Here is a 15858-nt window from a genome sequence, read left to right on the forward strand (position 1 = left end):
AAGTTTCATCAAACTGTCAAAGAGGGCCATGATGCAAAAGAGGTTAATCCCTGGACTAAATGGTCTCTGAAGTATCTTTCTAAATTTCTAATTCCATAGAAGAATGATTAGGAATGAAAAAGGACAATTTAAAGAATGTTTTTAAATTGCAGTTCACAAATCAGGATTATCAAGATATACATTTAGCTCTTACACACATTTAAAGACCAAATTCCTAATTCCTATGCTACAGTATGCTTTTGTTATCCTTTTAGTAAAAAAAGAAAAAACACATCAAAAATTACATGCCTTTGGAGACACAAAAAAACCCTCTGAATATCATATTGGGGTTTTTCTGCTAGACCCTTTCTAAATGGAAGGATTAGCCATTATCTTGTTGGTAACAAATGAAAAAAGCAAAGGAGATGATGCAATCTCAACTGAATTCTCAAGTCCCTTCCTGACTCCAACACACATCAATCTTTCATCACCACATCCTACTCTCTTGAAATCTAGATTTGTAGAAGAACCAAAAGTTGAATGGTAGATCAACTCTTACTTTGATCTCCCAAAAATCTAGGAGAGTGGTACCATTGCCATTGACACACATGTTTTGGAGCTGGGGTTGGGGAGAGGTCTGGTTAGCATTTGGTCTGTCCCTGTCAACTTTGTAGAGGTGGCAACCTTAGTATGTGGTTTCCTTTTTGCAACTAAGTTTCTAGTAGTTTAACTTCCTTTCTTTCTCAAATCTCATTCTGCCTTCAAGTCTTATAAAGGAAGGTTTTTTAAAAAGAGTTGCAACCTTTAAGCCCTGTGTAAATATTAGCTGTTATAATAAAAGGTCCACCACGGGCACCTTACTCTGCCTCCTCCGAGTGAGACAGAACACTGAGTAAGACTGAAAATAAGTCTACACAACTGCAGCAGAAATATAATTGGCCAAGAGAACTGCCCAATCTAGTTTATACTGGTTCGTAAACACCATTCCATGAAAAGCATGGACTGATAACTTCTTCATATTCACAGAGCCACGAGGATTGGCCACAGGAAATCAGAACAACAAAATTTTTCATTCTTTTCCAATTCTGCTGCACTTTCATAACCTGGCCTTGGATATGCTACTTACAGCATCCCTTAGTTAGAATACACTAATACGTTTACAGAGCCAAAGCATGAATTTGATTCCCAAGTAGAAACAATGAAGGAATAGCCACTTGGAAAAAAAAATGAATTCCTCCAAACAGAAGAGTCAGTCAGTCAACAAGTATCTATTAAGCACTTACTTATGAGGTACTGTGCTAAGCACATGGCATACAAAAAAAAACCGCAAAAATTATTTCTGTACTTAACAAACTTATATTCTAACTAAAGAGATAACATGTCAATAACTAGGTACAGACAAGACATATATGGCGGATGGAGACTAATTTCAGAGGGAAAGGGCTGAGAGAACTAGGAAAGTTCTCCTGAAGAAGACTGTATTTGAGCTATGTTGAGGGAAGGCAGGAAAACCAAGAGATGGATGGAGGTAAGGAGGGAAAACATTCCAGGCTTGAGGAACAGCCTGTGAGTGCATAAGTCAAGAACTGGAAGATGTGGTATCATGTGAGGAACGGTGAGTAGGTGGATAACAGAGTACATAGGGGAAAGAAGAATATAAAAAAACCTTGAAAGGAAGAATAGGGTCATGTTGTGAAGGGTTTCAAATGCTAAACATAAAATGTTATATTTGATTCTAAGTATAATTAGGAGCCAACTGGGGTTTATTGAGTGTGGGTAGCAGATTGGGAAGAAGGGAATAACATGGGCAGATCTGTGCTTTAGGAAGATCGACTTTGGCTGCTAAGTGGAGGATGGATCTGTATGGAGAGAGCCTTGAGGCCAAGAAGCTATTTGGGATATAAAATGTACCAAATCAGACAAGCATCTCACTCCACATGATGGTGCACGTTGCCATCTCCATGCTCTTGATTCACACAGAATTCCTGAAGTCACTATCAATCACACAGTTCATATTATCACTCCCCTCCTCATCAATTTCCATGCTGTCTACATAATAATATCCAATTGCCTTCCAATATGGCCCCAATATATTTTCCCTAATTTTCTTCTCACAAGTCCACCTATTACATGCGTTCTATCCTTTTACCTCAATACACCATGTATTATGGTGCCTCTAGGTCTTTGCTTATACTATTCCCTCTGTCATAAACGTTCTCCTTTCCTTTCTCTAAATCTACTAGTCAAAACCTTACTTTGACCATCTTTCAAGGTCCAGCTCAAATGCCATGTCCTTCACGAAGCCTCCCCTGGGCTCCCTCAACTATATATAAAACCCCCTCTTCTAAAATTTCATAACACTTTTCATACCTATGACATAGGATGTTTTGCCTTATACTAGAATTACTCCCTCTACCATTTGAATTTGCTCCTTTAAGGCAGAAATTGTGACTTGCTCATCTTCATATCTCTCTACTACCTAGAGCAACGACTAGAATGTAGCTGATACTTTATATATTTGAATATTTGGATGGAATCAAACTGAATTGATTTCTAATTATTTCACTCTGGTTTTGTTTCACCAAATATGCTGTAAACTCCTTGAGGTTGGGTTCTATGTCTTACACTTTCTGGGTATCCCCACAATATTTAATATCTAATACCATTTAGGGGACATAGTAGGCACTCAATGAGTAGCTACAGAGTCACTGAGTAATATCTATATGCTGGAGAAGGAAATGGCAAACCACTCCAGTATCCTTGCCAAGGAAAGCCCAAATGGGGTCATGAAGAGTTGAACACAATTGAAAAATGAGTGGACCATATAAAATCTGCATGCCTGAAAAGTGTGTTTAAAACAAGGATTTGGATCAAAACAAACTGTAAGCCAAAAATTAAAATGAAGGACACCAACTTATTTAACTCTAAATCAAACCTAAGTAATACTTTTTCACTAAACAGTGAGTAGCACCAAAGGTTGTTTGTTGTTGTTGTTTAAAGAAAAAAAAAGTTCAAACTAAAATCAAGCCTAAATATTTTCAAAAGCAACCAAACATCCAACTATTCTTTTAACCTAACTGACATATCTTTCACTTCCCATCTCTGGTGAATTTGAATTTATGTAAATTGAATCCTATTTTAAATGCATTGAGGAAGTTTCACTAAGTAAAGTTAACCCAAAAGTTAACTTTTACAAATCTGGAGTCTCATTTACCGTACAGAGATTCCTTACAGCACAGCACACCATGAAAGTTTATTTTAAAGAATGGGTGCTATTTCTCCAAAAAGCTATTTCCAAAGCACTCCTTCACTGCATCCTGGAAAAGACCACAGAAATGGTGGGTTTCATAAACTGTATTCATTCAGAATATTTTAAAAATGAATGGACCTTGGAGGTAATTCCTAAACTTGGGGCATCCATTTGACACATTTGTTAATGCAATTACACTACAAAGATTCTTTTAAGAAAATGAGCACTGTGTCTAGGAGCTAAGGTGTTGTCTCTCCTACGCACCAACACAATATATAAAAAAGCAAAACAAAACACTAGCCAAGCGGTCATTTGCTATTATGTAGCCCAAAGAGCTGGTTGGCTAATTAGATTTTTCTACTTTTGAGCTGGCCATTTTGGGCTTGTAGAAACACAGCTTGAGCATCCTTTGCTATAGTTACTGAGGTATAAAGTTTGTTCTTCATAACCTTAGAATGAAACGAAAAGATCAGAATGATCAGACTCTGTTTGGCAAATTACGGGATTATGAGGTTTGGGTACAAAAGAAGTCATATATTCAGAATATACACACATATGCCCATAGCCAGGATTATGAAATCTTAATGTGGGTCCTCTGCCAAATCTGATTGAAGTCAGCCCTGGGAAATCAAGAGTGAGCTTCATTTTATAAAAGAAAAGTACTTATATTTTTTTTTCCTTGGGATTGAGTGTGTTTTTTTAAGCAGATGTTTTCCTTTTATTCCTGGATCTAGTGTTCTCTACTCAAAATAAAATAGTATCAGATTAAAATACTTTCATACCAATAGCCCAGCTGTTGACTCTTTCCTTCTAACTGTGTGTTACTGATTTCTAGGGGAACATCCTCATGCTGAACAACTAAAGGAACGAGCTTATTAGTGAAATAAAATTCTTTAATTTAAAGATGGTCTTTAGAAACTGTGGGTTTTTTCATCAAAAACAGAATAAAAGTGAGTAGGGCTAACAGATTATCTCCTCTAGTTTTAAAATTTTCAGATAAAATCTACACAATGGCTACCACCCAGATAAATAAGGCAATTACCTAGCTGCCTTTTTTTTAGCTGTGTAAACACAACTTAAGTAAACAATTTAAAAGTATGTTGCAACCACATGAACAATAAGGTGTGATAAATGTGCTTTTATGTATACACAGTACACATCATAGACTGCTTAGGTGTGGCATAGAGATGCCCATGATGAATAACAGTGACCATCATATCTGGCCTTACAATCCATCATCAGGTGTCACAGTAAGTTCTGGCTAGTATTAAATAACAATTAAATGACAGTTTTCCTGATGAAGGAAACGCTGTGATGTATTTAACAGTTTCATGGGCTGTGGCTGTCAAAGGTATTTCCTATTTGAGGTTATCTTCATCATACAATTAATTTCCTGTAGCAATGCCTGGCTAAAGGAAAAGCAACTGAGGAAAAGGCTTAGTTAGGGAGAGTGGAGAGAGAAAATAATCTATTATAATGGTGGAGCCTACCTTTCTGAGGAGGAGAGTGGAAATGAGCTTGTCTTCAAAGAATCAAGAACTTCAGAATTATTACAACTTTTCCAGATATGCATGTACTTCCTATAACAGGGAGTTTACATTGTTGCACATTCTTTAAATTATTCCCAGACAAGATAGAAGCATTATAATAAGTTATTGTTGTGTAATTATAAATACTTCTAAACATCCCTTTTCACAAGGTTTTGGAATCTCTATTTGGAATGTTTGTGTTCACTTTTCTTATTTGGGGGTGATCTATTATAGGCTGTCAGTACTAAAGAAAGAAACTCTCTTCCGCCGCCCCCATAACTGGGAAATGAATCAAACAGCTAATAAGTAATGGAGTAATGGGATTCATCTAATAAATGTGACAAATAAAAGATACACAATTAGGTCACCTCCCATTCATCCCCTGTTAGCACTATGCAGTGAAAGGAACTTGGCTCAGTTGATTCCAAGGAGAAAAAAGGTTCAGTTCTTCATAGCATAAGGTCATATTAATTTCCCTGACTATAAAGAACTATAAAATATTTTCACTTGCAATCATAGACTCATAGATGGAATTTAGAGCTGGAGAGGACCTTAGAAATCAACTAGTCTAACCTAATCATTTTATATCTGAGGCAAACGACTCCCAAGGAAGTAGAGTGTTTTGGCCAAGTTCACAAAGACAGTTAAGCGGTAAAATCAGTATTCTATGGGCTCAAACTCCAAATCCAGAGTGCAATTTCAAAATGCCTCTACAAAAAGGGATAATTTTACATTGTGTTCATTCTTGTAAAGTTGTACATTTTCCAAGAGTATGACAATTTAAGTATTTGTGTATCTGGATCTATGGCTATGTGTCTTTTGAAGCAAGAAATGTATCACATCAGAAGTCAGAGATCAGCTCTTGATTTGACAATTTACACTTTGAATTTTCAATAGGCCAAATACAACTGAAAATTTTGATTCTCTTTTCTGTTCAAATTGGAGAATTGTAACCTCTTACCAGCTTCTGATATATTTTACTGCCCCTACTACCACCACTTAAGCAAGCAATCTAATTCCTTCTTTAAACTCAACAGTCTCAAGTACATAATGACTATACCTACATACTGGAAAGAGGAATCAAATTCTCCTACTATTGATGGACTTTCCTAGAGTGGATTTGGCCACCTTAGTCAGTGTTAAGTCTGAAGGAAGGCAGAGAACTGAGCTCAAGGATAATAGTAATTTTGTCATATAAAGTCATCTTCAGGTTTATTAAGCCAAAAAGACCATATTCAAGTCAAGAATGAGATGAAAGGTTAGCTGGAGGTTAGCACCTCAAAAAACAACACTTCAAACAATAAAGAAATATTTCTAAGTTACAGATAGAAGTGTCCATTTTTTGAATTGTTCACATCTATCTTATCCAATAAGACGGAATTCCCCCTCTTTCAGAAAATAGTTTTAAGTAAGACCTAAAGATCAGAAAACCACACAGATGAAGAGATAAAAGTTATTAAGGCCCTCAAGATTCTAATCTGTTAGCCAACAACAATTAGGAAAAAATCAATATTTTACAACCCTCTGTAGCACATTGGCAAACCCACATTACATATTGGATTATCTTCAATTTATCCTGTAGCTGTCTTATCGTACATAGTTGTTTGCACATTGTCTCCCATTATACTCTAAGTTCCTTGAGAACAAGAGCAGTCTTTTGCATTTCTTAGTATCCCTGGTACTTAGCACCATTCCAGGAACATAATAGGTGCTTAATAAATGTTAATTTGCTGACCAAAAATGGTCATATGAACACAATTTCCTCTAGGAGATAGAAAACTAACATCAAAACTAGCAGAAGAAGTCAAAATCATGTGAGAACAAAATGAAGTACATATCATTCTCACATCCTGATCTGCTGCTGTACCGAATGTGTCCCATAAGATGAACTTATATCTCAATTTGTTGTTCAGTTGTTTTCCAGTCGTGTCCGACTCTTACTGACCCTATTTGGGATTTTCTCTGCAAAGATACTGGAGTTGTTTGCCATTTATTTCCTTCTCCAGTTCATTTTACAGATGAGGGAACTGAGGCAAACAGAGTGAAGCGATTTGCCCAGAGTCACAAGCTAGTAAATGTCTGAGGCCAGATTTCAACTCACGAAGATCAGTCTTCCTGACTCACAGGCCCAGAGCTCCATTCACTGTGCCATCTAGATGCTCCACACCAAAAGTACATTTCAACACATTTATTTAATTATAAAAAGCAGTTATTTTGCCCACCTGTGTCCACAGAATATTAAATAAAAAAGAATAATAGCATAATAGCAACTTGTCCCAAGACTGTTCTTATCTGAGTTCTACTAGAAAAGATTAGAATAAGGTTATCATAAATATTAATAATGCTGCAGCAATGTGTATACCTAGGGAAATAAAGGGTAAGACAATGTGGAAGCAGGTATGTTCACATTCTTATCAATTTGTTTCCTTCTTAAAATTGCTATTGATTTGTTTTCATCAGCTAGAGCATGATAGATTTCTCAAAAGTGTCCTCCTTTGTTCAATCTTTGTTCTTAGCAGTCCACTTAAACTAAGGTCCATTGAGAATATTTGCTGAACACACATTGTATGTGTGGAGAGCACAGAACTAGGTGCTTTACAGTTGTTCAGATGACAGTGATGAAGGAGGGTAGAGGACAAGCCAGATGCCATGGGAGGTCAGATGATAATGCCTTACCAGACATGTCTTCCATCGTACATGAAGGATTAAAATTAGTTACTTCCATATCATTCAAGTGGTCTAAATAGTAGTTCCCAACTGGCTGAGAGTTAAGGAAGGGCCATTGCCTTCCTCCTTTCAGGCCTCCCCCAATACCTAGGACCACTCCATCCCCATTAGAGTGGCAAGATGCCCTCCTCACTTAACTTCCTCTACAACTCCCCTGACCATAAGATCCTATCCCTTGGCCATCCAGACTCCATAGAACAGTTGATATTTGAGATCATCAGTTACCTGGGGCACCTCTCTGCCCCTTGCCTCTCCCAACTCCCAGGCAGCCTAAACTACTGAAAGCCATCTGAGAAGAGCAATGTGACTGATGACTCATACCCTTTGAATAGGAGGGGAGTCACCAACACTAATCCTTCAACTGAGACGGAAGACCACCAGATTTTATTATCTATCCTGCCACTAGATCCTAAGTTCCTTCCAGCCTTACCATCCGACATACCACTCTGGCCCTCTGAATCTTCCCACACTGTCATCTGACCTGACTGATGCCCCCCTAAGAAACCCTGGGCCTTTCCATACACTCTATAATTACACCCTTGGTACTTTTTTTTCTGAGCGTTTCCATCCCATCCACCTTGGAGCTGAACTCTTTTATGTGATGTCTCCCACAGCTGGAATACAAACTCCTCAAGAGAATGAACTGGGCATGCTTTTTCAATTTGTGTGTCCAGTGTTGGGGACATTTCTTTGCACATAGTAAGCACTCAAAAAATGTTTTTCCATTCATTCATTCATTTTCAGTTTGTATTCATAGTATGAAGGAGACATGGCTTTAATTAAGGATGTTAGAATCATAAAATGCTAGAAACGGAAGTTTCCTTGGAGGTGATCTAGTCCAATCCTTCTTTTTACAAATAAAGAAACTGAGGCAGTAGACGGTGAGCTCCTTGAAAGTAGAGACTGTTTTTTGCCTTTTTTGTATCCCCAGTGCTTAGCACAATGTCTGACAAGTAGGTGCTTAGGAAATGCTAGTTGACTGAATAATTGAGCCTCAGAGAGATGAAAAGAAGTCCCCGATATTACAAAACTTGTTAATGTCAAAGAACTGGAACTTTGTGAATGAAATCTGGACAGTGGCTTGTGGTCTTTGGATTTTGAAGAAATAAAGACTGATCAGTGAGTCTAAAGAGGCAACTCACTTCTCTGTTCACCATTGAGTCTCCCTTTCATGGGAAGCTCTCCTTGTGGGAAAATTCCAAGTATATTTATTTTGGCAGGTATTTGTTTTTTCTCTTACACTGATGATATGAGGAGCTTTGAGAAAAAGGTGGGATTTAGTATTAGAGAACTGTGGCATTAGACAATGTCTAAAACACCGGTATAAATGTAAAAGGTCAAATGGAATTCTTGTGCTCAGTTTTCTTTTTAAAGCTCTTTGTAAAGGATTTGAACAGAAGTTGTAAGTACCAAAAGTAGATCAACTACCATTGAAAAGATGCTGCTACCACACACACACACACACACACACACACACACACACACACACACACACACACACGTAGGCTCAATGTCTAAGTGTCTAAGAGGGCCTTATTTTTTTTACAAAGTGTATTATATTAATGAACCATCCACCGATGCTCCTCTCAACAGAAACAGTAGAGGGGCAACATAGACAGACTCAAGTCCCCACTCCTACTGCTCTCGGGTAAGAAGGGGGTGGGGAACCTCTGTGGTACAGCAGCATCGGGCAACAGAAATGAGGGTATGTGGGATCTCTGCCCATTAGTCGCTGCTCAAAACTATCAGGAACCAAGATGGTTGAGGGTTTAGATGTTTCAAGTGGCTTCTGTATTTTATAATATTTTACAGTTCATCAACTACTGCCCTCCTTATAACCATATTAGTAGTATATCCAGGATGTGGTCAATAACAATTCTGACCCAGATTGTTTATCAAAACTTCGAAAGGTTAGCCTACATCTTGTGACAGATTATGTTAAAAACAAACCAACAAACAAAAACAGATCCCAGTTTAGTTAAAGTATTTGTCAATACCTTAACTAATATGCTGGACTATGGTATTTTTGTGGCAGGCGGGCCTGCCACAATGTAATATAAATGGAAAAGGGGAAAAATCAGTCACATTTGACTGACTGATATGATGAAATTCAGTTACAATGGTAAGAGGTCTCCAATGTATGAGGGAAAATGATAACAATTTGCTATCCCTCTTTCAATCATACCATTTTCAGTATTTGTTTGACTGTCCAAGTTCTCATGAGAAAATTTTCAAATTTTGACTTGATCTTTTTGCTGCTTCTACATAGGAAAAGTCTGTGGTTTGGGTTTTTTTTTTCCTTAATGCATCTTACTTAGCATAAAGACCACCTACACACTGTGATCCAAATTAGGTGATTAAAAGTATTTCTGGCTTTACCTGTATCCCTTTTTACTGGTACTGACATTCTTTGGCTAAGCTATATTCTTCTAAATGAATGAAACTTGGGGCCTCATGACTCCCTGAGAGAAGAAATTTTACTCTCTGAGTATTTTTTTTAAAACCAGTTAGTTATACAGGATATGACCACAAGGAAGCCTGCTTTTCCTCTACATCTGGCCAGAGGTGACATCATATTTCATATTTTACATAGAGTCTTTTTATAAAATGAAAGAATTTCATGAACAGCTCCATTCATTTCAGTATGAGTTACACACACGCACTGAAAATGTAGGTATTTGTTAAATTATAGTCCTTAACCTCTGGTTCTTAATATCTGTGTCCTTCACAATTATGACTTAGAGATTGATCATGTAGTATATCCTTAAGAAACCTTGGTTTTTGTCATATCTACAAAGAAAGTCCTTTTCTGGGGGGGTTAAGTTTTTGATGGATGTTTCCCCAGAATTGCCCCCCTCCTCCCAGAGAGCCATCCCATACAACAAATAGTGTTTTTAAAAGACAAAAAAAAGAAAGAAAAATAAGAAGGGGAAAAATGAGCACAACTGAAGAATACATTGAAAAAGTCTGATGTGCAATGTGGAATAGCTGTGGACCTCCTACATCCACAAAGAAGTGGTTTGGAAGTATCTTCTCATTTCTCCTCATTCAAGTTATGTCTGATCATTAAAATTTTGATGTGCTCACTTTTGATTTTTTTGTCATTTTTCTTTCTATTTATATTGTTACAGTTATTGTACATATTGATTTCTTGGTTCTGCTTACTTCGTCAGTTCATGTAGATCTTTCCACCCTTCTCTGCATTTATCACATACATCATTTCTTACATAACAGTAATATTTCATTACAATAATGTGCCACAATTTGTTTATCCATTTCTCAATTCACGAGCATCTATTTTTACCAATTGTTTGCTATCACAAGAAGTTCTGCTATAAATATTTTGGGGTGTATGAGGACTTTCTTATTGATGGCTTCCTTGGGATATAATGGAGTCTCAGAGACAAAGTCTGTGGATATTTTAGCACTTTATTTGCATAATTCCAAATTACCTTCCAAAGTGGTTGTACCATTTCACAGCTCCATCAACAACGTACTGATGTGCCTATCATTCTACAATTCCTCCAACATTGACTATTGCCATTTTTTTAGTCTTTGCAAATTTATAAAGTGTGAGGTGAAACCTGAGGGTTGTTTTGATATGTATTTCTCTTACTATTAGTGATTTGAAGTATTCTTTCATGTGGTTGTGAATACTTGCAATTCTTCTTTTGAAAACTGTTTATGCATATCCTTTGACCACTAATCTACCGTAGAATGGCTATTAGTCATATATGTTCTGTATATGTGTATATATCATGTATACATATAATATATATAAATTATTTCTATATGTTGGATGTCAAACCTATATTAGAAAAATCTGATGCAAAGATTTTTTTCCCATTCAACTCCTTCCCTTGTTATCCTAGGTACATTAATTTTGTCTGTGCAGAGGCTTTCCAGTTTCACATAATCAGAGTTACCTATTTTGTCTTTTATAACTACCTCTATCTCTTATATCTATAACTGTGAGAGATATATGATCTGTTTCTTTTCTAATTTTTTTATGTTACAATCTTTAACAGTAAGATCATGTACCCAATTAGAATGTATTATGGAATATGGCATAAAATATTGATCTAAGCCTAATTTCTGCCAGACTGCTTTCCAGTTTTCTCGAAGTTTTCATCAAATAATTAGTTTTTTCCTATGTAATTTATGTTTTCTACTTTATCAAACACTGGATTATTGAGTTACATTGTTTTGATTCTTCCTTGTCTAGTCTGCTTCATTGATCTATTTATCTATTCTTTAACCAATAACAGATAGTTTTGGTGATTTCTGCTGTCCTCCAGACTGTGGGTCTAAACACTTTATCCACTGTATTATCTACCTGCCTTTATGTTATGTGTTTACAAACACGATTCTGAGAAAGGGTCCTATAGGCTTTACTAGCCCTGCAAAGGGGTCCAGGATACAAACAAAAGGTTAACAATTCCTGTTAGATGAACTGTAAGGTCTCTTCATACTCAATGTTCTGTGAGTCAAGTCTTCATTATTGGACATTAAAGCATTCAGCAAACATTCAAAAACTAAACCCTATTGTAAGCCATTGCTTAATTAATTGATTGATTAATCAGTTAGCTGCCAGAGTATCAGAGTAACTATTTGGGTGTTGGAATTTTCCATATTTGTTGAGAATCCAAAGGTGAGACAATTCTTTTGTCTAAATAGTTAAAGTCTTTTCAATTATTTAATATTTTCCAAGAGTTAAAACCCATGTGTATTCATCATCTAAAAGAAAAACATAAAGACTTTTTATAGTTCCAGTAATCCCATAATGGATGAAGCTACAAACTTCAAACTTGGCAGAATTATAATCTGCCTGGAGGAAAGACAATTAAGCTAAACTTGAAGGAAAAAAGTATTTTCAAAGTTACAAAAGTTTAAAGGTAACATATTTTTAAGACACGAACGAAAAGCATTCCTACTTAAAAAGAAAAAAAAGTTGTCCAATTAAGATCGTCAAGCATAAGAGACCCCTCAAGGATTTTCTGTTAAAAACATTCAAAGCCAAGAGCTCCAGATAGATAATAGATTGGCCCAAAGAAGTTAAGAATTATATTTATACTGCATCTGTCAGTAGCCTCCAAGATTCATTCTGAAATACTATGGTAAAAATCCCCTACCCTTCCACCAGTGCCTTAGGAGCCAAGAGGACCACACAAAGATAATTCCCTTAAAAATTCACTTCATCTCTATAGTCTTTCTCTGCATATGTCAGAAGGCCTTAGGATCATCCAAAAAGTAGTTTCCACCCAAAAGAGGTCAACTTTGGTTGGGACTCTCGCCCAGAATCCTGCTAGGGAAGGCCAGGTCCACTAGGTTCAACTCTACACTAATCTTCAAATACTTCAATGACTTGTCAACAAACAAATGATGTAAGCTTTTGTATTTTACTTACTGCCACACACACACTTCCAATATTTTAAAAATTGTATTTGTCTTTGAGAAATAGGGTGAATCCATTGTTAAACTGAATATATACCTTTTAAAAACTATATGTAACAGAGGTTTTCAGTCTCTTTTATAGTCCTCTTGTTATTCTTTGGCTATTGAAATATTTGTGTGTATTGATTTTTTTTAGTTTATAATAAAAAGAGTTGTCTTTTTTTTCTTTTTAATAGGTCTGCATAGTGCATATAACTTGGGATAAAGATACTTGAGTTCAGATCCTAGTTCAGACACTAATTGTGTGCCCTTTAGAAAATCATTTCTTTTCTCCCTCCTCACCTCTGCCTAGTGGCTTCCCTGGCTTCCTTCATGTCTCAGCTAAAGTGCTACCTTCATTAAGAAGTCTTTCCCATTCCTCCTTCATCTTAGTGCCTTTCCTCTAAGACTATCCCCAATTTATCTTGTACTTTATTTGTACCATGGTTGCTTACATGTTGTCTCTCCCATCAGACTATGAGCAACTTAAGAACAGGGACAGTTTGGTTTGGGTTTTTTTTTCCTTTGCATCCCCACATTACCTGCCACTTAGTAGGCTTTTAATAGATACTGGTTAGTCCAGTTGCCTAACTGACTGACTCTGAGATTCAGGATTTTTTTTTTGAGGAAAGGGCTTTGAAAACCCCAAACTTCTCCAAAGATCTAAGGAATTATTACAGTGTTTCTAAGTTCAAGGTATATTCTTGGTCATTGAGAGCTAAATCATGGAAGGTAACTACCATTTCTCCCACAAAATTTTTTTTGGCCTCTTTTCAGAAACCGAATATTTAGCTGGATGAATCTTTGTTCTGCCCCAGTGGAGTCATTCTGCTGTTCCTATATTGGTTCTTTGGCTCCTCTGTGGAATAAGAAAACAGCAATAAATGGTTGCTGAAAGCCCAAAGAACCAACTGAATTCAACAAACATTTTTTGTAAGTTCCTATAGGCATACATTATGTCCAAGTCCTCTAAGACTCCAAATTCAATGCTGTGATTAGATTGTTCTGGATTAGATTGTGAGCTCCTCGAGGGTAGAGACTGTCTTTTTCCCTTCGTTGTATCCTCAGGGCTTAGCACAGTACCTGGTGCACAGTAAGCATTTAATAAATACTTATTAACTGAATATTGACTATACCACAATGCTCTATTTTAGAGATGGAGAAATTAAGGGCCTAAAAGGAAGAGTGATATGCCCATATACATATATATAGATATATGTGTGTGTGTGTGTGTGTGTGTGTGTATGTATGTGTGTGTGTATCACAGCAGAGCCATGATAATAGCTCTCTTCAAATATCTGAAGGGCTCTCATATTACAGGGAGATTGGTGTTTCTCTTCCTTTGCCAAAGGGCAAAATTAGGAGCAATGGCTAGAAGTGGAAGAGGCCAATTTAGACTTGAGGGTAAGGAAGATTTTCCTAACCACTAGAGTTATACCAAAGGAGAATGGACTCACTAGGGAGGTGTGGTAGTGGCTCTCTGCCACTGGAGGCTCTAGAGCAAAGAATGAATCACCATTTGTCAGGTAAACTGAAGAGGGAATCTGTGGCCTATGAGGTTCCTTCCAATTCTGACATTCTGTGGGAACTTCAAAACCACAATTAATCAAACAACAAGCACCTATCAAGCACCTCCAGTGTGATAATGCAGCTTGGTATAGTGGATAAATGGGTCATTGGTCTTAGAATCAGGAAGACCTGGCTTCAAACCCTGCTTCAGACACTCATTAGCTATGTGTGACCTTGGGCAAGTCAAGTAACCTCTCTGTCTCAGTTTCCTCTTCTGTAGAATAAGGAATTTGGATTCAATAGCCTCTAAGGTCCCTTTCAGCTCTAAATCCTATGAATAATGCTAGGTACTGGGATAAAAGGACAGGAAAAAAAAAGAAAAAGTCGTTGCTCTCAAGGAGCTTATATTTTATCAGAATGGTAAGAATCAGAGGAATACCTTAATGGAGAAAAAGGTGAGAGATTTTCAAAAGGGCATCAGAGAAATGTCTAGCAACAAGAAGCCCAGACTGGAAGATAGAGGTTGTGAGTACAGGAGATAGAAAGTAATGACAAGAATACCAGAGGTACAGTCACCCTATGAGGCAAATAAGTCTAATGGGGGTTAGGGAAGAAGACAGTTCTTCAGGAGGGATGCTACAATAAAAGAAATTTGGTTGGGAAGTGGGGGGTGACCCCAGGTGTGGTGATCCAACTAGAAATATCATCATAAGGGAAGACATGTGAAAGGTATTCACTGTTGGCTATCATTGGGGATGGCTCCTCCCAACAGAAAAGAAATATTCCCTCCCTCATTGTGTACTCTTCCCCCACCCTATACTTCCTACTATGGGGACTGTGAACTTTTAAAAATATGTTTTGATAAGTATATGTCAATATAATTTGTTTCCTTCATAATCCTATGTATTTTATCTTGGTCTTTAAAAAGAAAACAACATTATTCTGAGAAGAGATTTATAGACCTCATCAGACTGCCAGAGAGACCTACAACACAAAAAAGGTTAAGTATCCCTGATCTAGAAAAGTACTCTAGGAAAATTTGAAGATGAAGAGATCATTTTTGGATGGGAAGGTCACGAAAGGCTTCAATGAAGGAAGCAGAGATGTGAAGAGTACGTTCTATGTATGAGATGCTCCCTCCACAATAGCAGGAAGACCTTAGGAATCATAGGATCATAGATTGAGAAATAAAAAAGAAGCTAGAATTCTCATCTAATCTAATCCCCTGATTTTACATCTAAGAAAACTGATCCCAAGTGAGCTGAAGTGACTTGACATAGGCTGTAAATAGCATAGGTGAGACTGAAACCCACTCCATTTGATCCCCTAACAAAGGCCTTTTCATTACACTCATAGTACCGTCTAGCTGGAATAGAGAGTAAGTGAAGGGGACTAAATAACGATAAATGAGGCTGGAAAGTAAGTCATGAG

General features: G+C 37.0%; 1 protein-coding gene across 4 annotated transcripts in view; it reads right to left on the minus strand.

The window, feature by feature from the left end:
* NFATC1 (nuclear factor of activated T cells 1) overlaps window positions 1-15858 on the minus strand; it is a 209118-nt gene that overhangs the window by 147100 nt on the left and 46160 nt on the right. The window lies entirely within an intron of this gene.

Source organism: Trichosurus vulpecula, chromosome 1 (genome assembly GCF_011100635.1).
Source record: "Trichosurus vulpecula isolate mTriVul1 chromosome 1, mTriVul1.pri, whole genome shotgun sequence".
Lineage (NCBI taxonomy): Eukaryota > Metazoa > Chordata > Mammalia > Diprotodontia > Phalangeridae > Trichosurus > Trichosurus vulpecula.